A 26,357-nucleotide genomic window follows, 5' to 3' on the forward strand; every position below is an offset into this window, starting at 1 on the left:
AATATCTAGAAAGTAAATCAAAAATGGCGGATCTCCTTTCTAAAGATCTAATACTGCGGACATTTAGAGAACCAATTGTTAAACTCATTCAAACATTTGAAGGAAAAAAAGGAAATACAAAATCAAGCATTATCAAAAGGAGGCCTAGCCTTTCCCCGACCTCTACCCTTATTTTTTGCCTCCCCTTCCTTAAACTTAAGAGTCTTTGTCAATTTTTTGACTGAACATTCCTCCAAATAACCTGTGCCCAGGGAGGATAAAGAGGAGTCAGAATCAATCTGACATGACGACCCTCCACCTGCCTCCTCCCTTCCCGGGCTAGGAAAGTCCTCAATCCTTTGACTCTGAGGAGTCGGACAGTCATCCTCCGATTCTTCCACCGGCATCTTTCTCTTCAAGGATTCTTTGTCCACAGTCATCTCCTCTGGGGGATCAGAGGCCTCCGAAACAGATGCCCCCGAAACAGACTCCGCCTTCTCCCCCTCTGCCACCAAAGCATCCGGAACAGACCTAGAAATGGAAGGAAAAACAGGGGCAGACTCTGCTTCACTGGTCAGCACGCTAACCTCTGCATCGCCTGCCCTGGCAGCATTGGAGTCCTCAGGAACTGTCCCACCTCGAAGAGCCATTGCATATGATCGGGGTGCCCCGGACTGGTAAGTGGGGCAACTCCTAGCCAGGTGATCCGAAGAACCACAGAAATGACACTTGCGTTTCTCGGGACAGTCTGCAGTGCGGTGATCAGGCTTGTGGCAGTTCCTGCAAACCTGCCCGGTTGTACAGTTCTCTCTGGTATGACCAAAGCAAAAACAGTCCCGGCAAAAACTTGGCATCCCCGGGTAGTGCAGAAACCCCCTGTTGTTCCCTATCGCAAAGTTCTGCGGGGGGTGACAAAAACCTTCAGCACCACCCTCGGGGGCAGGCCTAAACTCCACCCAAAAACGTCTCATGCCTGTGAAAGTCCCCAGGATGTTATTTTTCCTCTCCGCACCAGAAACAGACACACAATACCTTCTTAGAAAGGTCTGGATCTCCTCATCCCGCACAAAAGGGTTGTACATATGCACTACCACTGGAACTTTCTTAGGCCGAGCCTCGCAGGAAATGAATCGGATCCCTTGTAGGTCAGGGTGAGAAGCATTCTCCTTACTCCGGTAGAGACAGGTACGGAGATCATCCAGGTTGTAGAAGGTCACGTCAAAGAATCCTTGGCTGGGAAAGACCTGGACACAGAAGATGGAAGCATGCGGCATCCTCAGCACTCCTTCCACGACCTTCTGCTGGACATGCAAAATCCCGTAGGCACTCCTCTTTTCCTCCTCGATAAACAGCCGTACTGTATTAGGAGCGTTCGGCGCATTAGCCATCCTCTCCGGCAGACCCGTCCTCCGATGATCACCTTCCCGTTATCCTGGGACTAAGCCCTCTCCCCAATAGCAGCAGGTGGGTGAAGCCCAGGCAATAAACCTGGGCGATCCCACAAGGCCGAGGAGAGGGGTACCCGAATACCTTAGGGCAAGACACTTGATCTTAGCCAAAAGGCCGAGAAGCGATAACCGTGAAAGGGGCGGGCCCAACAAGGTGCCCTTCATGGGCACTATCACTGCTTGCTGTCAGGGAGGCTGCCAGACAATTTTCCATGCACACTCTGGGCTGGGGGGCAGTCAACCACCAGTACACACAGCAGAACCTAAACCCATACCATTATTGCTAAGCAGCAAGACAGGGGCCCATTGCACTCCCACGGGGCCTTTTTAAATGCAATCCATAACCCGGATTTGCCAGGAACCCTTCTTACTCCTCCTACTTGCATGTGACACTGGGCTTAGGATCTGCATAGGAAACACACACACAAGCACACACCTACCTTTGTTGCCTGCAGATGCCTCCTTGGCTGTCCCCAAACGGTATCAAACCAACACCCACGGGAAGCTGTAAGCATAGAGGACATGCCTGCACCCCATTGGACTTACCTGTGTGGGTTAAATCCGGGTTATTTGACAACCTATGGCGGTGATGGTTCTGCTCAGGCAGAGCAGTGCTGATGCTCCTCATAAAGCTGTCGCTGCTGTGAAGGTTCTAGGTGACATCACAAATCCCTATGGTTACATACACAACAAAGCTGGGTTGTTGTTGTTTACACTCTGCAAGGCCTGTGGAAGTGAGTGACATCATAGCACTGTAGTTCTGAGGGTTCTAGATGGATGCAACAATCTCCTGTTGCTTCTATGAAGGCCATAATAGACGACATCACCAAACAGCTCCATAGTCACATACACAGCAAAGGAGAGATGTTGTTTACACCTAGTGATGTCAGTGGTATTGAGTGACATCACAGCACAGTGCTAAGGCTCCTGGGCCTGGACACAGCAGCGGCTGCAATATCTCAACGGAGAATACGTTTATATATATGTGTGTGTGTGCGCGTATATATATATATATATATATATATATATATATATTTCTCCGCCGAAATCACTTTTAAACCCATTTCCACCTTTTTTTCCCTTCTCTTCCTCTTACTTTTTTTTCACGTTTTTTTACGTTTTTCTCCTTTTCGCCTCTTTTCTGGGCGTATTATTCTTCTTTTTCTTCTTTTTTTTCGTCTAATGCATACCCCATCAGTGCAGCAATGCTTATTCAATACCGCCAGCAGATGGAGACACTGGGGGATAATTTTCTAAGGATTTATACTGATTTTTCCTGTCTGAATTTGTCGCACAGAAAGTTGCAGGCCAAATATGTGTGACATTTCTGCGACTTTAGCTTCTAGAGCATTTTTACAACATTATACATAGGTGCTGAATACATAAAAAGCGACTGTTCAGCGACAGACAAGTCGCATCGGCTGAAAGTAGGCCAGAATGTCAGTCCATGTTGGAGCAGGTTTAGATACAGTCTAAAGTATAGATCTCAAAGTCTGTGCACAGAATTTAGCAAGGGCCTCGCACCTTCTGATGCATCAGGTAGGTGCACAATAGCATAGCCTAACCCTCTGTACTTTGGTCTATATTGATGCGGGACATAGACAGCCAGCTGATGACCAATCCATTAGTGCAATGGATGGCTGGAAGCATTTGTCTTTGCCTTTGCAATACCACAGAAGCAATGCATGGTCAATGTACAGCAATGACACACCTGTGTGAACAGCCAGGAGACCCCCCCCCCCCCCCATGTTATGTTACATAGTTACATAGTTAGTACGGTCGAAAAAAGACATATGTCCATCAAGTTCAACCAGGGAATTAAGGGGTAGGGGTGTGGCGCGATATTGGGGAAGGGATGAGATTTTATATTTCTTCATAAGCATTAATCTTATTTTGTCAATTAGGAACATTCAGCACCCACCCGCTATCAAGGCAGCTGCCTATCATGTCATGCCCTACCTGCACAGGTGTGCTGGCTACTCAAATGATCCAATTAAGGAGGCCATTTAGTCAGCAGCAGCAGAAGTCCTGTGCCTGGACGCTCCAACAGCAGCCAGACACAAGCAGAAGCAGAAGCAGCAGAAGCAGCAGCAGCACCACCTTTTGTTTTTTGGCTGCAGCAGCAGCAAGGCCCACAGGGCTGGCTAGCTGGCTAGCCAGCAAGCAGGTAGCAATGAAAGTAGGAATCTTTCTTTTTAACCCTGTAAGGGGGTGGTGCACTGTACCCGAAGATACTGCCATATCGGGTCAATGCATAGGGCGACGGAAGCAAGCTTCGAAATCGGCCCCCGTTCTCAAAAATCTATTTAATATATGGTCCCCAGATAGGGGACGTATCAGATATTAAACTGATAAGAACAGATACTACACTTGATCTTAGCCAAAAGGCCGAGAAGCGATAACCGAGAAAGGGGCGGGCCCAACAAGGTGCCCTTCATGGGCACTATCACTGCTTGCTGTCAGGGAGGCTGCCAGACAATTTTCCATGCACACTCTGGGCTGGGGGGCAGTCAACCACCAGTACACACAGCAGAACCTAAACCCATACCATTATTGCTAAGCAGCAAGACAGGGGCCCATTGCACTCCCACAGGGCCTTTTTAAATGCAATCCATAACCCGGATTTGCCAGGAACCCTTCTTACTCCTCCTACTTGCATGTGACACTGGGCTTAGGATCTGCATAGGAAACACACACACAAGCACACACCTACCTTTGTTGCCTGCAGATGCCTCCTTGGCTGTCCCCAAACGGTATCAAACCAACACCCACGGGAAGCTGTAAGCATAGAGGACATGCCTGCACCCCATTGGACTTACCTGTGTGGGTTAAATCCGGGTTATTTGACAACCTATGGCGGTGATGGTTCTGCTCAGGCAGAGCAGTGCTGATGCTCCTCATAAAGCTGTCGCTGCTGTGAAGGTTCTAGGTGACATCACAAATCCCTATGGTTACATACACAACAAAGCTGGGTTGTTGTTGTTTACACTCTGCAAGGCCTGTGGAAGTGAGTGACATCATAGCACTGTAGTTCTGAGGGTTCTAGATGGATGCAACAATCTCCTGTTGCTTCTATGAAGGCCATAATAGACGACATCACCAAACAGCTCCATAGTCACATACACAGCAAAGGAGAGATGTTGTTTACACCTAGTGATGTCAGTGGTATTGAGTGACATCACAGCACAGTGCTAAGGCTCCTGGGCCTGGACACAGCAGCGGCTGCAATATCTCAACGGAGAATACGTTTATATATATGTGTGTGTGTGCGCGTATATATATATATATATATATATATATATATATATATATATATTTCTCCGCCGAAATCACTTTTAAACCCATTTCCACCTTTTTTTCCCTTCTCTTCCTCTTACTTTTTTTTCACGTTTTTTTACGTTTTTCTCCTTTTCGCCTCTTTTCTGGGCGTATTATTCTTCTTTTTCTTCTTTTTTTTCGTCTAATGCATACCCCATCAGTGCAGCAATGCTTATTCAATACCGCCAGCAGATGGAGACACTGGGGGATAATTTTCTAAGGATTTATACTGATTTTTCCTGTCTGAATTTGTCGCACAGAAAGTTGCAGGCCAAATATGTGTGACATTTCTGCGACTTTAGCTTCTAGAGCATTTTTACAACATTATACATAGGTGCTGAATACATAAAAAGCGACTGTTCAGCGACAGACAAGTCGCATCGGCTGAAAGTAGGCCAGAATGTCAGTCCATGTTGGAGCAGGTTTAGATACAGTCTAAAGTATAGATCTCAAAGTCTGTGCACAGAATTTAGCAAGGGCCTCGCACCTTCTGATGCATCAGGTAGGTGCACAATAGCATAGCCTAACCCTCTGTACTTTGGTCTATATTGATGCGGGACATAGACAGCCAGCTGATGACCAATCCATTAGTGCAATGGATGGCTGGAAGCATTTGTCTTTGCCTTTGCAATACCACAGAAGCAATGCATGGTCAATGTACAGCAATGACACACCTGTGTGAACAGCCAGGAGACCCCCCCCCCCCCCCATGTTATGTTACATAGTTACATAGTTAGTACGGTCGAAAAAAGACATATGTCCATCAAGTTCAACCAGGGAATTAAGGGGTAGGGGTGTGGCGCGATATTGGGGAAGGGATGAGATTTTATATTTCTTCATAAGCATTAATCTTATTTTGTCAATTAGGAACATTCAGCACCCACCCGCTATCAAGGCAGCTGCCTATCATGTCATGCCCTACCTGCACAGGTGTGCTGGCTACTCAAATGATCCAATTAAGGAGGCCATTTAGTCAGCAGCAGCAGAAGTCCTGTGCCTGGACGCTCCAACAGCGGCCAGACACAAGCAGAAGCAGAAGCAGCAGAAGCAGCAGCAGCACCACCTTTTGTTTTTTGGCTGCAGCAGCAGCAAGGCCCACAGGGCTGGCTAGCTGGCTAGCCAGCAAGCAGGTAGCAATGAAAGTAGGAATCTTTCTTTTTAACCCTGTAAGGGGGTGGTGCACTGTACCCGAAGATACTGCCATATCGGGTCAATGCATAGGGCGACGGAAGCAAGCTTCGAAATCGGCCCCCGTTCTCAAAAATCCATTTAATATATGGTCCCCAGATAGGGGACGTATCAGATATTAAACTGATAAGAACAGATACTACACTTGATCTTAGCCAAAAGGCCGAGAAACGATAACCGTGAAAGGGGCGGGCCCAACAAGGTGCCCTTCATGGGCACTATCACTGCTTGCTGTCAGGGAGGCTGCCAGACAATTTTCCATGCACACTCTGGGCTGGGGGGCAGTCAACCACCAGTACACACAGCAGAACCTAAACCCATACCATTATTGCTAAGCAGCAAGACAGGGGCCCATTGCACTCCCACGGGGCCTTTTTAAATGCAATCCATAACCCGGATTTGCCAGGAACCCTTCTTACTCCTCCTACTTGCATGTGACACTGGGCTTAGGATCTGCATAGGAAACACACACACAAGCACACACCTACCTTTGTTGCCTGCAGATGCCTCCTTGGCTGTCCCCAAACGGTATCAAACCAACACCCACGGGAAGCTGTAAGCATAGAGGACATGCCTGCACCCCATTGGACTTACCTGTGTGGGTTAAATCCGGGTTATTTGACAACCTATGGCGGTGATGGTTCTGCTCAGGCAGAGCAGTGCTGATGCTCCTCATAAAGCTGTCGCTGCTGTGAAGGTTCTAGGTGACATCACAAATCCCTATGGTTACATACACAACAAAGCTGGGTTGTTGTTGTTTACACTCTGCAAGGCCTGTGGAAGTGAGTGACATCATAGCACTGTAGTTCTGAGGGTTCTAGATGGATGCAACAATCTCCTGTTGCTTCTATGAAGGCCATAATAGACGACATCACCAAACAGCTCCATAGTCACATACACAGCAAAGGAGAGATGTTGTTTACACCTAGTGATGTCAGTGGTATTGAGTGACATCACAGCACAGTGCTAAGGCTCCTGGGCCTGGACACAGCAGCGGCTGCAATATCTCAACGGAGAATACGTTTATATATATGTGTGTGTGTGCGCGTATATATATATATATATATATATATATATATATATATATATATATATATTTCTCCGCCGAAATCACTTTTAAACCCATTTCCACCTTTTTTTCCCTTCTCTTCCTCTTACTTTTTTTTCACGTTTTTTTACGTTTTTCTCCTTTTCGCCTCTTTTCTGGGCGTATTATTCTTCTTTTTCTTCTTTTTTTTCATCTAATGCATACCCCATCAGTGCAGCAATGCTTATTCAATACCGCCAGCAGATGGAGACACTGGGGGATAATTTTCTAAGGATTTATACTGATTTTTCCTGTCTGAATTTGTCGCACAGAAAGTTGCAGGCCAAATATGTGTGACATTTCTGCGACTTTAGCTTCTAGAGCATTTTTACAACATTATACATAGGTGCTGAATACATAAAAAGCGACTGTTCAGCGACAGACAAGTCGCATCGGCTGAAAGTAGGCCAGAATGTCAGTCCATGTTGGAGCAGGTTTAGATACAGTCTAAAGTATAGATCTCAAAGTCTGTGCACAGAATTTAGCAAGGGCCTCGCACCTTCTGATGCATCAGGTAGGTGCACAATAGCATAGCCTAACCCTCTGTACTTTGGTCTATATTGATGCGGGACATAGACAGCCAGCTGATGACCAATCCATTAGTGCAATGGATGGCTGGAAGCATTTGTCTTTGCCTTTGCAATACCACAGAAGCAATGCATGGTCAATGTACAGCAATGACACACCTGTGTGAACAGCCAGGAGACCCCCCCCCCCCCCCCCCATGTTATGTTACATAGTTACATAGTTAGTACGGTCGAAAAAAGACATATGTCCATCAAGTTCAACCAGGGAATTAAGGGGTAGGGGTGTGGCGCGATATTGGGGAAGGGATGAGATTTTATATTTCTTCATAAGCATTAATCTTATTTTGTCAATTAGGAACATTCAGCACCCACCCGCTATCAAGGCAGCTGCCTATCATGTCATGCCCTACCTGCACAGGTGTGCTGGCTACTCAAATGATCCAATTAAGGAGGCCATTTAGTCAGCAGCAGCAGAAGTCCTGTGCCTGGACGCTCCAACAGCGGCCAGACACAAGCAGAAGCAGAAGCAGCAGAAGCAGCAGCAGCACCACCTTTTGTTTTTTGGCTGCAGCAGCAGCAAGGCCCACAGGGCTGGCTAGCTGGCTAGCCAGCAAGCAGGTAGCAATGAAAGTAGGAATCTTTCTTTTTAACCCTGTAAGGGGGTGGTGCACTGTACCCGAAGATACTGCCATATCGGGTCAATGCATAGGGTGACGGAAGCAAGCTTCGAAATCGGCCCCCGTTCTCAAAAATCTATTTAATATATGGTCCCCAGATAGGGGACGTATCAGATATTAAACTGATAAGAACAGATACTACACTTGATCTTAGCCAAAAGGCCGAGAAGCGATAACCGAGAAAGGGGCGGGCCCAACAAGGTGCCCTTCATGGGCACTATCACTGCTTGCTGTCAGGGAGGCTGCCAGACAATTTTCCATGCACACTCTGGGCTGGGGGGCAGTCAACCACCAGTACACACAGCAGAACCTAAACCCATACCATTATTGCTAAGCAGCAAGACAGGGGCCCATTGCACTCCCACAGGGCCTTTTTAAATGCAATCCATAACCCGGATTTGCCAGGAACCCTTCTTACTCCTCCTACTTGCATGTGACACTGGGCTTAGGATCTGCATAGGAAACACACACACAAGCACACACCTACCTTTGTTGCCTGCAGATGCCTCCTTGGCTGTCCCCAAACGGTATCAAACCAACACCCACGGGAAGCTGTAAGCATAGAGGACATGCCTGCACCCCATTGGACTTACCTGTGTGGGTTAAATCCGGGTTATTTGACAACCTATGGCGGTGATGGTTCTGCTCAGGCAGAGCAGTGCTGATGCTCCTCATAAAGCTGTCGCTGCTGTGAAGGTTCTAGGTGACATCACAAATCCCTATGGTTACATACACAACAAAGCTGGGTTGTTGTTGTTTACACTCTGCAAGGCCTGTGGAAGTGAGTGACATCATAGCACTGTAGTTCTGAGGGTTCTAGATGGATGCAACAATCTCCTGTTGCTTCTATGAAGGCCATAATAGACGACATCACCAAACAGCTCCATAGTCACATACACAGCAAAGGAGAGATGTTGTTTACACCTAGTGATGTCAGTGGTATTGAGTGACATCACAGCACAGTGCTAAGGCTCCTGGGCCTGGACACAGCAGCGGCTGCAATATCTCAACGGAGAATACGTTTATATATATGTGTGTGTGTGCGCGTATATATATATATATATATATATATATATATATATATATATATTTCTCCGCCGAAATCACTTTTAAACCCATTTCCACCTTTTTTTCCCTTCTCTTCCTCTTACTTTTTTTTCACGTTTTTTTACGTTTTTCTCCTTTTCGCCTCTTTTCTGGGCGTATTATTCTTCTTTTTCTTCTTTTTTTTCGTCTAATGCATACCCCATCAGTGCAGCAATGCTTATTCAATACCGCCAGCAGATGGAGACACTGGGGGATAATTTTCTAAGGATTTATACTGATTTTTCCTGTCTGAATTTGTCGCACAGAAAGTTGCAGGCCAAATATGTGTGACATTTCTGCGACTTTAGCTTCTAGAGCATTTTTACAACATTATACATAGGTGCTGAATACATAAAAAGCGACTGTTCAGCGACAGACAAGTCGCATCGGCTGAAAGTAGGCCAGAATGTCAGTCCATGTTGGAGCAGGTTTAGATACAGTCTAAAGTATAGATCTCAAAGTCTGTGCACAGAATTTAGCAAGGGCCTCGCACCTTCTGATGCATCAGGTAGGTGCACAATAGCATAGCCTAACCCTCTGTACTTTGGTCTATATTGATGCGGGACATAGACAGCCAGCTGATGACCAATCCATTAGTGCAATGGATGGCTGGAAGCATTTGTCTTTGCCTTTGCAATACCACAGAAGCAATGCATGGTCAATGTACAGCAATGACACACCTGTGTGAACAGCCAGGAGACCCCCCCCCCCCCCATGTTATGTTACATAGTTACATAGTTAGTACGGTCGAAAAAAGACATATGTCCATCAAGTTCAACCAGGGAATTAAGGGGTAGGGGTGTGGCGCGATATTGGGGAAGGGATGAGATTTTATATTTCTTCATAAGCATTAATCTTATTTTGTCAATTAGGAACATTCAGCACCCACCCGCTATCAAGGCAGCTGCCTATCATGTCATGCCCTACCTGCACAGGTGTGCTGGCTACTCAAATGATCCAATTAAGGAGGCCATTTAGTCAGCAGCAGCAGAAGTCCTGTGCCTGGACGCTCCAACAGCGGCCAGACACAAGCAGAAGCAGAAGCAGCAGAAGCAGCAGCAGCACCACCTTTTGTTTTTTGGCTGCAGCAGCAGCAAGGCCCACAGGGCTGGCTAGCTGGCTAGCCAGCAAGCAGGTAGCAATGAAAGTAGGAATCTTTCTTTTTAACCCTGTAAGGGGGTGGTGCACTGTACCCAAAGATACTGCCATATCGGGTCAATGCATAGGGCGACGGAAGCAAGCTTCGAAATCGGCCCCCGTTCTCAAAAATCCATTTAATATATGGTCCCCAGATAGGGGACGTATCAGATATTAAACTGATAAGAACAGATACTACACTTGATCTTAGCCAAAAGGCCGAGAAGCGATAACCGTGAAAGGGGCGGGCCCAACAAGGTGCCCTTCATGGGCACTATCACTGCTTGCTGTCAGGGAGGCTGCCAGACAATTTTCCATGCACACTCTGGGCTGGGGGGCAGTCAACCACCAGTACACACAGCAGAACCTAAACCCATACCATTATTGCTAAGCAGCAAGACAGGGGCCCATTGCACTCCCACGGGGCCTTTTTAAATGCAATCCATAACCCGGATTTGCCAGGAACCCTTCTTACTCCTCCTACTTGCATGTGACACTGGGCTTAGGATCTGCATAGGAAACACACACACAAGCACACACCTACCTTTGTTGCCTGCAGATGCCTCCTTGGCTGTCCCCAAACGGTATCAAACCAACACCCACGGGAAGCTGTAAGCATAGAGGACATGCCTGCACCCCATTGGACTTACCTGTGTGGGTTAAATCCGGGTTATTTGACAACCTATGGCGGTGATGGTTCTGCTCAGGCAGAGCAGTGCTGATGCTCCTCATAAAGCTGTCGCTGCTGTGAAGGTTCTAGGTGACATCACAAATCCCTATGGTTACATACACAACAAAGCTGGGTTGTTGTTGTTTACACTCTGCAAGGCCTGTGGAAGTGAGTGACATCATAGCACTGTAGTTCTGAGGGTTCTAGATGGATGCAACAATCTCCTGTTGCTTCTATGAAGGCCATAATAGACGACATCACCAAACAGCTCCATAGTCACATACACAGCAAAGGAGAGATGTTGTTTACACCTAGTGATGTCAGTGGTATTGAGTGACATCACAGCACAGTGCTAAGGCTCCTGGGCCTGGACACAGCAGCGGCTGCAATATCTCAACGGAGAATACGTTTATATATATGTGTGTGTGTGCGCGTATATATATATATATATATATATATATATATATATATATATATTTCTCCGCCGAAATCACTTTTAAACCCATTTCCACCTTTTTTTCCCTTCTCTTCCTCTTACTTTTTTTTCACGTTTTTTTACGTTTTTCTCCTTTTCGCCTCTTTTCTGGGCGTATTATTCTTCTTTTTCTTCTTTTTTTTCGTCTAATGCATACCCCATCAGTGCAGCAATGCTTATTCAATACCGCCAGCAGATGGAGACACTGGGGGATAATTTTCTAAGGATTTATACTGATTTTTCCTGTCTGAATTTGTCGCACAGAAAGTTGCAGGCCAAATATGTGTGACATTTCTGCGACTTTAGCTTCTAGAGCATTTTTACAACATTATACATAGGTGCTGAATACATAAAAAGCGACTGTTCAGCGACAGACAAGTCGCATCGGCTGAAAGTAGGCCAGAATGTCAGTCCATGTTGGAGCAGGTTTAGATACAGTCTAAAGTATAGATCTCAAAGTCTGTGCACAGAATTTAGCAAGGGCCTCGCACCTTCTGATGCATCAGGTAGGTGCACAATAGCATAGCCTAACCCTCTGTACTTTGGTCTATATTGATGCGGGACATAGACAGCCAGCTGATGACCAATCCATTAGTGCAATGGATGGCTGGAAGCATTTGTCTTTGCCTTTGCAATACCACAGAAGCAATGCATGGTCAATGTACAGCAATGACACACCTGTGTGAACAGCCAGGAGACCCCCCCCCCCATGTTATGTTACATAGTTACATAGTTAGTACGGTCGAAAAAAGACATATGTCCATCAAGTTCAACCAGGGAATTAAGGGGTAGGGGTGTGGCGCGATATTGGGGAAGGGATGAGATTTTATATTTCTTCATAAGCATTAATCTTATTTTGTCAATTAGGAACATTCAGCACCCACCCGCTATCAAGGCAGCTGCCTATCATGTCATGCCCTACCTGCACAGGTGTGCTGGCTACTCAAATGATCCAATTAAGGAGGCCATTTAGTCAGCAGCAGCAGAAGTCCTGTGCCTGGACGCTCCAACAGCGGCCAGACACAAGCAGAAGCAGAAGCAGCAGAAGCAGCAGCAGCACCACCTTTTGTTTTTTGGCTGCAGCAGCAGCAAGGCCCACAGGGCTGGCTAGCTGGCTAGCCAGCAAGCAGGTAGCAATGAAAGTAGGAATCTTTCTTTTTAACCCTGTAAGGGGGTGGTGCACTGTACCCGAAGATACTGCCATATCGGGTCAATGCATAGGGCGACGGAAGCAAGCTTCGAAATCGGCCCCCGTTCTCAAAAATCCATTTAATATATGGTCCCCAGATAGGGGACGTATCAGATATTAAACTGATAAGAACAGATACTACACTTGATCTTAGCCAAAAGGCCGAGAAGCGATAACCGTGAAAGGGGCGGGCCCAACAAGGTGCCCTTCATGGGCACTATCACTGCTTGCTGTCAGGGAGGCTGCCAGACAATTTTCCATGCACACTCTGGGCTGGGGGGCAGTCAACCACCAGTACACACAGCAGAACCTAAACCCATACCATTATTGCTAAGCAGCAAGACAGGGGCCCATTGCACTCCCACGGGGCCTTTTTAAATGCAATCCATAACCCGGATTTGCCAGGAACCCTTCTTACTCCTCCTACTTGCATGTGACACTGGGCTTAGGATCTGCATAGGAAACACACACACAAGCACACACCTACCTTTGTTGCCTGCAGATGCCTCCTTGGCTGTCCCCAAACGGTATCAAACCAACACCCACGGGAAGCTGTAAGCATAGAGGACATGCCTGCACCCCATTGGACTTACCTGTGTGGGTTAAATCCGGGTTATTTGACAACCTATGGCGGTGATGGTTCTGCTCAGGCAGAGCAGTGCTGATGCTCCTCATAAAGCTGTCGCTGCTGTGAAGGTTCTAGGTGACATCACAAATCCCTATGGTTACATACACAACAAAGCTGGGTTGTTGTTGTTTACACTCTGCAAGGCCTGTGGAAGTGAGTGACATCATAGCACTGTAGTTCTGAGGGTTCTAGATGGATGCAACAATCTCCTGTTGCTTCTATGAAGGCCATAATAGACGACATCACCAAACAGCTCCATAGTCACATACACAGCAAAGGAGAGATGTTGTTTACACCTAGTGATGTCAGTGGTATTGAGTGACATCACAGCACAGTGCTAAGGCTCCTGGGCCTGGACACAGCAGCGGCTGCAATATCTCAACGGAGAATACGTTTATATATATGTGTGTGTGTGCGCGTATATATATATATATATATATATATATATATATATATATATATATATATATTCTCCGCCGAAATCACTTTTAAACCCATTTCCACCTTTTTTTCCCTTCTCTTCCTCTTACTTTTTTTTCACATTTTTTTACGTTTTTCTCCTTTTCGCCTCTTTTCTGGGCGTATTATTCTTCTTTTTCTTCTTTTTTTTCGTCTAATGCATACCCCATCAGTGCAGCAATGCTTATTCAATACCGCCAGCAGATGGAGACACTGGGGGATAATTTTCTAAGGATTTATACTGATTTTTCCTGTCTGAATTTGTCGCACAGAAAGTTGCAGGCCAAATATGTGTGACATTTCTGCGACTTTAGCTTCTAGAGCATTTTTACAACATTATACATAGGTGCTGAATACATAAAAAGCGACTGTTCAGCGACAGACAAGTCGCATCGGCTGAAAGTAGGCCAGAATGTCAGTCCATGTTGGAGCAGGTTTAGATACAGTCTAAAGTATAGATCTCAAAGTCTGTGCACAGAATTTAGCAAGGGCCTCGCACCTTCTGATGCATCAGGTAGGTGCACAATAGCATAGCCTAACCCTCTGTACTTTGGTCTATATTGATGCGGGACATAGACAGCCAGCTGATGACCAATCCATTAGTGCAATGGATGGCTGGAAGCATTTGTCTTTGCCTTTGCAATACCACAGAAGCAATGCATGGTCAATGTACAGCAATGACACACCTGTGTGAACAGCCAGGAGACCCCCCCCCCCCCCATGTTATGTTACATAGTTACATAGTTAGTACGGTCGAAAAAAGACATATGTCCATCAAGTTCAACCAGGGAATTAAGGGGTAGGGGTGTGGCGCGATATTGGGGAAGGGATGAGATTTTATATTTCTTCATAAGCATTAATCTTATTTTGTCAATTAGGAACATTCAGCACCCACCCGCTATCAAGGCAGCTGCCTATCATGTCATGCCCTACCTGCACAGGTGTGCTGGCTACTCAAATGATCCAATTAAGGAGGCCATTTAGTCAGCAGCAGCAGAAGTCCTGTGCCTGGACGCTCCAACAGCGGCCAGACACAAGCAGAAGCAGAAGCAGCAGCAGCACCACCTTTTGTTTTTTGGCTGCAGCAGCAGCAAGGCCCACAGGGCTGGCTAGCTGGCTAGCCAGCAAGCAGGTAGCAATGAAAGTAGGAATCTTTCTTTTTAACCCTGTAAGGGGGTGGTGCACTGTACCCGAAGATACTGCCATATCGGGTCAATGCATAGGGCGACGGAAGCAAGCTTCGAAATCGGCCCCCGTTCTCAAAAATCCATTTAATATATGGTCCCCAGATAGGGGACGTATCAGATATTAAACTGATAAGAACAGATACTACACTTGATCTTAGCCAAAAGGCCGAGAAGCGATAACCGTGAAAGGGGCGGGCCCAACAAGGTGCCCTTCATGGGCACTATCACTGCTTGCTGTCAGGGAGGCTGCCAGACAATTTTCCATGCACACTCTGGGCTGGGGGGCAGTCAACCACCAGTACACACAGCAGAACCTAAACCCATACCATTATTGCTAAGCAGCAAGACAGGGGCCCATTGCACTCCCACGGGGCCTTTTTAAATGCAATCCATAACCCGGATTTGCCAGGAACCCTTCTTACTCCTCCTACTTGCATGTGACACTGGGCTTAGGATCTGCATAGGAAACACACACACAAGCACACACCTACCTTTGTTGCCTGCAGATGCCTCCTTGGCTGTCCCCAAACGGTATCAAACCAACACCCACGGGAAGCTGTAAGCATAGAGGACATGCCTGCACCCCATTGGACTTACCTGTGTGGGTTAAATCCGGGTTATTTGACAACCTATGGCGGTGATGGTTCTGCTCAGGCAGAGCAGTGCTGATGCTCCTCATGAAGCTGTCGCTGCTGTGAAGGTTCTAGGTGACATCACAAATCCCTATGGTTACATACACAACAAAGCTGGGTTGTTGTTGTTTACACTCTGCAAGGCCTGTGGAAGTGAGTGACATCATAGCACTGTAGTTCTGAGGGTTCTAGATGGATGCAACAATCTCCTGTTGCTTCTATGAAGGCCATAATAGACGACATCACCAAACAGCTCCATAGTCACATACACAGCAAAGGAGAGATGTTGTTTACACCTAGTGATGTCAGTGGTATTGAGTGACATCACAGCACAGTGCTAAGGCTCCTGGGCCTGGACACAGCAGCGGCTGCAATATCTCAACGGAGAATACGTTTATATATATGTGTGTGTGTGCGCGTATATATATATATATATATATATATATATATATATATATATATATATTTCTCCGCCGAAATCACTTTTAAACCCATTTCCACCTTTTTTTCCCTTCTCTTCCTCTTACTTTTTTTTCACATTTTTTTACGTTTTTCTCCTTTTCGCCTCTTTTCTGGGCGTATTATTCTTCTTTTTCTTCTTTTTTTTCGTCTAATGCATACCCCATCAGTGCAGCAATGCTTATTCAATACCGCCAGCAGATGGAGACACTGGGGGATAATTTTCTAAGGATTTATACTGATTTTTCCTGTCTGAATTTGTCGCACAGAAAGTTGCAGGCCAAATATGTGTGACATTTCTGCGACTTTAGCTTCTAGAGCATTTTTACAACATTATACATAGGTGCTGAATACATAAAAAGCGACTGTTCAGCGACAGACAAGTCGCATCGGCTGAAAGTAGGCCAGAATGTCAGTCCATGTTGGAGCAGGTTTAGATACAGTCTAAAGTATAGATCTCAAAGTCTGTGCACAGAATTTAGCAAGGGCCTCGCACCTTCTGATGCATCAGGTAGGTGCACAATAGCATAGCCTAACCCTCTGTACTTTGGTCTATATTGATGCGGGACATAGACAGCCAGCTGATGACCAATCCATTAGTGCAATGGATGGCTGGAAGCATTTGTCTTTGCCTTTGCAATACCACAGAAGCAATGCATGGTCAATGTACAGCAATGACACACCTGTGTGAACAGCCAGGAGACCCCCCCCCCCCCCCCATGTTATGTTACATAGTTACATAGTTAGTACGGTCGAAAAAAGACATATGTCCATCAAGTTCAACCAGGGAATTAAGGGGTAGGGGTGTGGCGCGATATTGGGGAAGGGATGAGATTTTATATTTCTTCATAAGCATTAATCTTATTTTGTCAATTAGGAACATTCAGCACCCACCCGCTATCAAGGCAGCTGCCTATCATGTCATGCCCTACCTGCACAGGTGTGCTGGCTACTCAAATGATCCAATTAAGGAGGCCATTTAGTCAGCAGCAGCAGAAGTCCTGTGCCTGGACGCTCCAACAGCGGCCAGACACAAGCAGAAGCAGAAGCAGCAGAAGCAGCAGCAGCACCACCTTTTGTTTTTTGGCTGCAGCAGCAGCAAGGCCCACAGGGCTGGCTAGCTGGCTAGCCAGCAAGCAGGTAGCAATGAAAGTAGGAATCTTTCTTTTTAACCCTGTAAGGGGGTGGTGCACTGTACCCGAAGATACTGCCATATCGGGTCAATGCATAGGGCGACGGAAGCAAGCTTCGAAATCGGCCCCCGTTCTCAAAAATCCATTTAATATATGGTCCCCAGATAGGGGACGTATCAGATATTAAACTGATAAGAACAGATACTACACTTGATCTTAGCCAAAAGGCCGAGAAGCGATAACCGTGAAAGGGGCGGGCCCAACAAGGTGCCCTTCATGGGCACTATCACTGCTTGCTGTCAGGGAGGCTGCCAGACAATTTTCCATGCACACTCTGGGCTGGGGGGCAGTCAACCACCAGTACACACAGCAGAACCTAAACCCATACCATTATTGCTAAGCAGCAAGACAGGGGCCCATTGCACTCCCACGGGGCCTTTTTAAATGCAATCCATAACCCGGATTTGCCAGGAACCCTTCTTACTCCTCCTACTTGCATGTGACACTGGGCTTAGGATCTGCATAGGAAACACACACACAAGCACACACCTACCTTTGTTGCCTGCAGATGCCTCCTTGGCTGTCCCCAAACGGTATCAAACCAACACCCACGGGAAGCTGTAAGCATAGAGGACATGCCTGCACCCCATTGGACTTACCTGTGTGGGTTAAATCCGGGTTATTTGACAACCTATGGCGGTGATGGTTCTGCTCAGGCAGAGCAGTGCTGATGCTCCTCATAAAGCTGTCGCTGCTGTGAAGGTTCTAGGTGACATCACAAATCCCTATGGTTACATACACAACAAAGCTGGGTTGTTGTTGTTTACACTCTGCAAGGCCTGTGGAAGTGAGTGACATCATAGCACTGTAGTTCTGAGGGTTCTAGATGGATGCAACAATCTCCTGTTGCTTCTATGAAGGCCATAATAGACGACATCACCAAACAGCTCCATAGTCACATACACAGCAAAGGAGAGATGTTGTTTACACCTAGTGATGTCAGTGGTATTGAGTGACATCACAGCAGAGTGCTAAGGCTCCTGGGCCTGGACACAGCAGCGGCTGCAATATCTCAACGGAGAATACGTTTATATATATGTGTGTGTGTGCGCGTATATATATATATATATATATATATATATATATATATATATATTTCTCCGCCGAAATCACTTTTAAACCCATTTCCACCTTTTTTTCCCTTCTCTTCCTCTTACTTTTTTTTCACGTTTTTTTACGTTTTTCTCCTTTTCGCCTCTTTTCTGGGCGTATTATTCTTCTTTTTCTTCTTTTTTTTCGTCTAATGCATACCCCATCAGTGCAGCAATTCTTATTCAATACCGCCAGCAGATGGAGACACTGGGGGATAATTTTCTAAGGATTTATACTGATTTTTCCTGTCTGAATTTGTCGCACAGAAAGTTGCAGGCCAAATATGTGTGACATTTCTGCGACTTTAGCTTCTAGAGCATTTTTACAACATTATACATAGGTGCTGAATACATAAAAAGCGACTGTTCAGCGACAGACAAGTCGCATCGGCTGAAAGTAGGCCAGAATGTCAGTCCATGTTGGAGCAGGTTTAGATACAGTCTAAAGTATAGATCTCAAAGTCTGTGCACAGAATTTAGCAAGGGCCTCGCACCTTCTGATGCATCAGGTAGGTGCACAATAGCATAGCCTAACCCTCTGTACTTTGGTCTATATTGATGCGGGACATAGACAGCCAGCTGATGACCAATCCATTAGTGCAATGGATGGCTGGAAGCATTTGTCTTTGCCTTTGCAATACCACAGAAGCAATGCATGGTCAATGTACAGCAATGACACACCTGTGTGAACAGCCAGGAGACCCCCCCCCCCCCATGTTATGTTACATAGTTACATAGTTAGTACGGTCGAAAAAAGACATATGTCCATCAAGTTCAACCAGGGAATTAAGGGGTAGGGGTGTGGCGCGATATTGGGGAAGGGATGAGATTTTATATTTCTTCATAAGCATTAATCTTATTTTGTCAATTAGGAACATTCAGCACCCACCCGCTATCAAGGCAGCTGCCTATCATGTCATGCCCTACCTGCACAGGTGTGCTGGCTACTCAAATGATCCAATTAAGGAGGCCATTTAGTCAGCAGCAGCAGAAGTCCTGTGCCTGGACGCTCCAACAGCGGCCAGACACAAGCAGAAGCAGAAGCAGCAGAAGCAGCAGCAGCACCACCTTTTGTTTTTTGGCTGCAGCAGCAGCAAGGCCCACAGGGCTGGCTAGCTGGCTAGCCAGCAAGCAGGTAGCAATGAAAGTAGGAATCTTTCTTTTTAACCCTGTAAGGGGGTGGTGCACTGTACCCGAAGATACTGCCATATCGGGTCAATGCATAGGGCGACGGAAGCAAGCTTCGAAATCGGCCCCCGTTCTCAAAAATCCATTTAATATATGGTCCCCAGATAGGGGACGTATCAGATATTAAACTGATAAGAACAGATACTACACTTGATCTTAGCCAAAAGGCCGAGAAGCGATAACCGTGAAAGGGGCGGGCCCAACAAGGTGCCCTTCATGGGCACTATCACTGCTTGCTGTCAGGGAGGCTGCCAGACAATTTTCCATGCACACTCTGGGCTGGGGGGCAGTCAACCACCAGTACACACAGCAGAACCTAAACCCATACCATTATTGCTAAGCAGCAAGACAGGGGCCCATTGCACTCCCACGGGGCCTTTTTAAATGCAATCCATAACCCGGATTTGCCAGGAACCCTTCTTACTCCTCCTACTTGCATGTGACACTGGGCTTAGGATCTGCATAGGAAACACACACACAAGCACACACCTACCTTTGTTGCCTGCAGATGCCTCCTTGGCTGTCCCCAAACGGTATCAAACCAACACCCACGGGAAGCTGTAAGCATAGAGGACATGCCTGCACCCCATTGGACTTACCTGTGTGGGTTAAATCCGGGTTATTTGACAACCTATGGCGGTGATGGTTCTGCTCAGGCAGAGCAGTGCTGATGCTCCTCATAAAGCTGTCGCTGCTGTGAAGGTTCTAGGTGACATCACAAATCCCTATGGTTACATACACAACAAAGCTGGGTTGTTGTTGTTTACACTCTGCAAGGCCTGTGGAAGTGAGTGACATCATAGCACTGTAGTTCTGAGGGTTCTAGATGGATGCAACAATCTCCTGTTGCTTCTATGAAGGCCATAATAGACGACATCACCAAACAGCTCCATAGTCACATACACAGCAAAGGAGAGATGTTGTTTACACCTAGTGATGTCAGTGGTATTGAGTGACATCACAGCACAGTGCTAAGGCTCCTGGGCCTGGACACAGCAGCGGCTGCAATATCTCAACGGAGAATACGTTTATATATATGTGTGTGTGTGCGCGTATATATATATATATATATATATATATATATATATATATATATTTCTCCGCCGAAATCACTTTTAAACCCATTTCCACCTTTTTTTCCCTTCTTTTCCTCTTACTTTTTTTTCACGTTTTTTTACGTTTTTCTCCTTTTCGCCTCTTTTCTGGGCGTATTATTCTTCTTTTTCTTCTTTTTTTTCGTCTAATGCATACCCCATCAGTGCAGCAATGCTTATTCAATACCGCCAGCAGATGGAGACACTGGGGGATAATTTTCTAAGGATTTATACTGATTTTTCCTGTCTGAATTTGTCGCACAGAAAGTTGCAGGCCAAATATGTGTGACATTTCTGCGACTTTAGCTTCTAGAGCATTTTTACAACATTATACATAGGTGCTGAATACATAAAAAGCGACTGTTCAGCGACAGACAAGTCGCATCGGCTGAAAGTAGGCCAGAATGTCAGTCCATGTTGGAGCAGGTTTAGATACAGTCTAAAGTATAGATCTCAAAGTCTGTGCACAGAATTTAGCAAGGGCCTCGCACCTTCTGATGCATCAGGTAGGTGCACAATAGCATAGCCTAACCCTCTGTACTTTGGTCTATATTGATGCGGGACATAGACAGCCAGCTGATGACCAATCCATTAGTGCAATGGATGGCTGGAAGCATTTGTCTTTGCCTTTGCAATACCACAGAAGCAATGCATGGTCAATGTACAGCAATGACACACCTGTGTGAACAGCCAGGAGACCCCCCCCCCCCCCATGTTATGTTACATAGTTACATAGTTAGTACGGTCGAAAAAAGACATATGTCCATCAAGTTCAACCAGGGAATTAAGGGGTAGGGGTGTGGCGCGATATTGGGGAAGGGATGAGATTTTATATTTCTTCATAAGCATTAATCTTATTTTGTCAATTAGGAACATTCAGCACCCACCCGCTATCAAGGCAGCTGCCTATCATGTCATGCCCTACCTGCACAGGTGTGCTGGCTACTCAAATGATCCAATTAAGGAGGCCATTTAGTCAGCAGCAGCAGAAGTCCTGTGCCTGGACGCTCCAACAGCGGCCAGACACAAGCAGAAGCAGAAGCAGCAGAAGCAGCAGCAGCACCACCTTTTGTTTTTTGGCTGCAGCAGCAGCAAGGCCCACAGGGCTGGCTAGCTGGCTAGCCAGCAAGCAGGTAGCAATGAAAGTAGGAATCTTTCTTTTTAACCCTGTAAGGGGGTGGTGCACTGTACCCGAAGATACTGCCATATCGGGTCAATGCATAGGGCGACGGAAGCAAGCTTCGAAATCGGCCCCCGTTCTCAAAAATCCATTTAATATATGGTCCCCAGATAGGGGACGTATCAGATATTAAACTGATAAGAACAGATACTACACTTGATCTTAGCCAAAAGGCCGAGAAGCGATAACCGTGAAAGGGGCGGGCCCAACAAGGTGCCCTTCATGGGCACTATCACTGCTTGCTGTCAGGGAGGCTGCCAGACAATTTTCCATGCACACTCTGGGCTGGGGGGCAGTCAACCACCAGTACACACAGCAGAACCTAAACCCATACCATTATTGCTAAGCAGCAAGACAGGGGCCCATTGCACTCCCACGGGGCCTTTTTAAATGCAATCCATAACCCGGATTTGCCAGGAACCCTTCTTACTCCTCCTACTTGCATGTGACACTGGGCTTAGGATCTGCATAGGAAACACACACACAAGCACACACCTACCTTTGTTGCCTGCAGATGCCTCCTTGGCTGTCCCCAAACGGTATCAAACCAACACCCACGGGAAGCTGTAAGCATAGAGGACATGCCTGCACCCCATTGGACTTACCTGTGTGGGTTAAATCCGGGTTATTTGACAACCTATGGCGGTGATGGTTCTGCTCAGGCAGAGCAGTGCTGATGCTCCTCATAAAGCTGTCGCTGCTGTGAAGGTTCTAGGTGACATCACAAATCCCTATGGTTACATACACAACAAAGCTGGGTTGTTGTTGTTTACACTCTGCAAGGCCTGTGGAAGTGAGTGACATCATAGCACTGTAGTTCTGAGGGTTCTAGATGGATGCAACAATCTCCTGTTGCTTCTATGAAGGCCATAATAGACGACATCACCAAACAGCTCCATAGTCACATACACAGCAAAGGAGAGATGTTGTTTACACCTAGTGATGTCAGTGGTATTGAGTGACATCACAGCACAGTGCTAAGGCTCCTGGGCCTGGACACAGCAGCGGCTGCAATATCTCAACGGAGAATACGTTTATATATATGTGTGTGTGTGCGCGTATATATATATATATATATATATATATATATATATATATTTCTCCGCCGAAATCACTTTTAAACCCATTTCCACCTTTTTTTCCCTTCTCTTCCTCTTACTTTTTTTTCACGTTTTTTTACGTTTTTCTCCTTTTCGCCTCTTTTCTGGGCGTATTATTCTTCTTTTTCTTCTTTTTTTTCGTCTAATGCATACCCCATCAGTGCAGCAATGCTTATTCAATACCGCCAGCAGATGGAGACACTGGGGGATAATTTTCTAAGGATTTATACTGATTTTTCCTGTCTGAATTTGTCGCACAGAAAGTTGCAGGCCAAATATGTGTGACATTTCTGCGACTTTAGCTTCTAGAGCATTTTTACAACATTATACATAGGTGCTGAATACATAAAAAGCGACTGTTCAGCGACAGACAAGTCGCATCGGCTGAAAGTAGGCCAGAATGTCAGTCCATGTTGGAGCAGGTTTAGATACAGTCTAAAGTATAGATCTCAAAGTCTGTGCACAGAATTTAGCAAGGGCCTCGCACCTTCTGATGCATCAGGTAGGTGCACAATAGCATAGCCTAACCCTCTGTACTTTGGTCTATATTGATGCGGGACATAGACAGCCAGCTGATGACCAATCCATTAGTGCAATGGATGGCTGGAAGCATTTGTCTTTGCCTTTGCAATACCACAGAAGCAATGCATGGTCAATGTACAGCAATGACACACCTGTGTGAACAGCCAGGAGACCCCCCCCCCCCCCATGTTATGTTACATAGTTACATAGTTAGTACGGTCGAAAAAAGACATATGTCCATCAAGTTCAACCAGGGAATTAAGGGGTAGGGGTGTGGCGCGATATTGGGGAAGGGATGAGATTTTATATTTCTTCATAAGCATTAATCTTATTTTGTCAATTAGGAACATTCAGCACCCACCCGCTATCAAGGCAGCTGCCTATCATGTCATGCCCTACCTGCACAGGTGTGCTGGCTACTCAAATGATCCAATTAAGGAGGCCATTTAGTCAGCAGCAGCAGAAGTCCTGTGCCTGGACGCTCCAACAGCGGCCAGACACAAGCAGAAGCAGAAGCAGCAGCAGCACCACCTTTTGTTTTTTGGCTGCAGCAGCAGCAAGGCCCACAGGGCTGGCTAGCTGGCTAGCCAGCAAGCAGGTAGCAATGAAAGTAGGAATCTTTCTTTTTAACCCTGTAAGGGGGTGGTGCACTGTACCCGAAGATACTGCCATATCGGGTCAATGCATAGGGCGACGGAAGCAAGCTTCGAAATCGGCCCCCGTTCTCAAAAATCCATTTAATATATGGTCCCCAGATAGGGGACGTATCAGATATTAAACTGATAAGAACAGATACTACACTTGATCTTAGCCAAAAGGCCGAGAAGCGATAACCGTGAAAGGGGCGGGCCCAACAAGGTGCCCTTCATGGGCACTATCACTGCTTGCTGTCAGGGAGGCTGCCAGACAATTTTCCATGCACACTCTGGGCTGGGGGGCAGTCAACCACCAGTACACACAGCAGAACCTAAACCCATACCATTATTGCTAAGCAGCAAGACAGGGGCCCATTGCACTCCCACGGGGCCTTTTTAAATGCAATCCATAACCCGGATTTGCCAGGAACCCTTCTTACTCCTCCTACTTGCATGTGACACTGGGCTTAGGATCTGCATAGGAAACACACACACAAGCACACACCTACCTTTGTTGCCTGCAGATGCCTCCTTGGCTGTCCCCAAACGGTATCAAACCAACACCCACGGGAAGCTGTAAGCATAGAGGACATGCCTGCACCCCATTGGACTTACCTGTGTGGGTTAAATCCGGGTTATTTGACAACCTATGGCGGTGATGGTTCTGCTCAGGCAGAGCAGTGCTGATGCTCCTCATAAAGCTGTCGCTGCTGTGAAGGTTCTAGGTGACATCACAAATCCCTATGGTTACATACACAACAAAGCTGGGTTGTTGTTGTTTACACTCTGCAAGGCCTGTGGAAGTGAGTGACATCATAGCACTGTAGTTCTGAGGGTTCTAGATGGATGCAACAATCTCCTGTTGCTTCTATGAAGGCCATAATAGACGACATCACCAAACAGCTCCATAGTCACATACACAGCAAAGGAGAGATGTTGTTTACACCTAGTGATGTCAGTGGTATTGAGTGACATCACAGCACAGTGCTAAGGCTCCTGGGCCTGGACACAGCAGCGGCTGCAATATCTCAACGGAGAATACGTTTATATATATGTGTGTGTGTGCGCGTATATATATATATATATATATATATATATATATATATATATATATTTCTCCGCCGAAATCACTTTTAAACCCATTTCCACCTTTTTTTCCCTTCTCTTCCTCTAACTTTTTTTTCACGTTTTTTTACGTTTTTCTCCTTTTCGCCTCTTTTCTGGGCGTATTATTCTTCTTTTTCTTCTTTTTTTTCGTCTAATGCATACCCCATCAGTGCAGCAATGCTTATTCAATACCGCCAGCAGATGGAGACACTTGGGGATAATTTTCTAAGGATTTATACTGATTTTTCCTGTCTGAATTTGTCGCACAGAAAGTTGCAGGCCAAATATGTGTGACATTTCTGCGACTTTAGCTTCTAGAGCATTTTTACAACATTATACATAGGTGCTGAATACATAAAAAGCGACTGTTCAGCGACAGACAAGTCGCATCGGCTGAAAGTAGGCCAGAATGTCAGTCCATGTTGGAGCAGGTTTAGATACAGTCTAAAGTATAGATCTCAAAGTCTGTGCACAGAATTTAGCAAGGGCCTCGCACCTTCTGATGCATCAGGTAGGTGCACAATAGCATAGCCTAACCCTCTGTACTTTGGTCTATATTGATGCGGGACATAGACAGCCAGCTGATGACCAATCCATTAGTGCAATGGATGGCTGGAAGCATTTGTCTTTGCCTTTGCAATACCACAGAAGCAATGCATGGTCAATGTACAGCAATGACACACCTGTGTGAACAGCCAGGAGACCCCCCCCCCCCCCCATGTTATGTTACATAGTTACATAGTTAGTACGGTCGAAAAAAGACATATGTCCATCAAGTTCAACCAGGGAATTAAGGGGTAGGGGTGTGGCGCGATATTGGGGAAGGGATGAGATTTTATATTTCTTCATAAGCATTAATCTTATTTTGTCAATTAGGAACATTCAGCACCCACCCGCTATCAAGGCAGCTGCCTATCATGTCATGCCCTACCTGCACAGGTGTGCTGGCTACTCAAATGATCCAATTAAGGAGGCCATTTAGTCAGCAGCAGCAGAAGTCCTGTGCCTGGACGCTCCAACAGCGGCCAGACACAAGCAGAAGCAGAAGCAGCAGAAGCAGCAGCAGCACCACCTTTTGTTTTTTGGCTGCAGCAGCAGCAA

At 46.3% G+C, this 26,357-nt stretch overlaps 10 non-coding genes across 10 annotated transcripts; all 10 read right to left on the bottom strand.

Moving 5' to 3' along the window:
• Positions 1–3,636: 3,636 nt before the first annotated feature.
• Positions 3,637–3,827, bottom strand: LOC130330607 (U2 spliceosomal RNA). The gene has a single exon (XR_008873731.1). It is a non-coding gene; the product is annotated as a U2 spliceosomal RNA (small nuclear RNA).
• A 2,090-nt stretch (positions 3,828–5,917) lies between these two features.
• LOC130330580 (U2 spliceosomal RNA) lies at positions 5,918–6,108 on the bottom strand. Its single transcript, XR_008873715.1, has one exon. It is a non-coding gene; the product is annotated as a U2 spliceosomal RNA (small nuclear RNA).
• Positions 6,109–8,207: 2,099 nt separating this feature from the next.
• On the bottom strand, positions 8,208–8,398 carry LOC130330583 (U2 spliceosomal RNA). The gene has a single exon (XR_008873717.1). It is a non-coding gene; the product is annotated as a U2 spliceosomal RNA (small nuclear RNA).
• Positions 8,399–10,487: 2,089 nt separating this feature from the next.
• Positions 10,488–10,678, bottom strand: LOC130330584 (U2 spliceosomal RNA). Its single transcript, XR_008873718.1, has one exon. It is a non-coding gene; the product is annotated as a U2 spliceosomal RNA (small nuclear RNA).
• A 2,086-nt stretch (positions 10,679–12,764) lies between these two features.
• Positions 12,765–12,955, bottom strand: LOC130330644 (U2 spliceosomal RNA). The gene has a single exon (XR_008873765.1). It is a non-coding gene; the product is annotated as a U2 spliceosomal RNA (small nuclear RNA).
• A 2,087-nt stretch (positions 12,956–15,042) lies between these two features.
• Positions 15,043–15,233, bottom strand: LOC130330645 (U2 spliceosomal RNA). The gene has a single exon (XR_008873766.1). It is a non-coding gene; the product is annotated as a U2 spliceosomal RNA (small nuclear RNA).
• A 2,095-nt stretch (positions 15,234–17,328) lies between these two features.
• Positions 17,329–17,519, bottom strand: LOC130330646 (U2 spliceosomal RNA). The gene has a single exon (XR_008873767.1). It is a non-coding gene; the product is annotated as a U2 spliceosomal RNA (small nuclear RNA).
• Positions 17,520–19,607: 2,088 nt separating this feature from the next.
• On the bottom strand, positions 19,608–19,798 carry LOC130330647 (U2 spliceosomal RNA). The gene has a single exon (XR_008873768.1). It is a non-coding gene; the product is annotated as a U2 spliceosomal RNA (small nuclear RNA).
• A 2,089-nt stretch (positions 19,799–21,887) lies between these two features.
• On the bottom strand, positions 21,888–22,078 carry LOC130330649 (U2 spliceosomal RNA). Its single transcript, XR_008873769.1, has one exon. It is a non-coding gene; the product is annotated as a U2 spliceosomal RNA (small nuclear RNA).
• A 2,076-nt stretch (positions 22,079–24,154) lies between these two features.
• On the bottom strand, positions 24,155–24,345 carry LOC130330496 (U2 spliceosomal RNA). The gene has a single exon (XR_008873639.1). It is a non-coding gene; the product is annotated as a U2 spliceosomal RNA (small nuclear RNA).
• Between the last annotated feature and the right edge of the window lie 2,012 nt (positions 24,346–26,357).

The sequence above is a fragment of the Hyla sarda genome, unplaced genomic scaffold (genome assembly GCF_029499605.1).
Source record: "Hyla sarda isolate aHylSar1 unplaced genomic scaffold, aHylSar1.hap1 scaffold_336, whole genome shotgun sequence".
NCBI lineage: Eukaryota > Metazoa > Chordata > Amphibia > Anura > Hylidae > Hyla > Hyla sarda.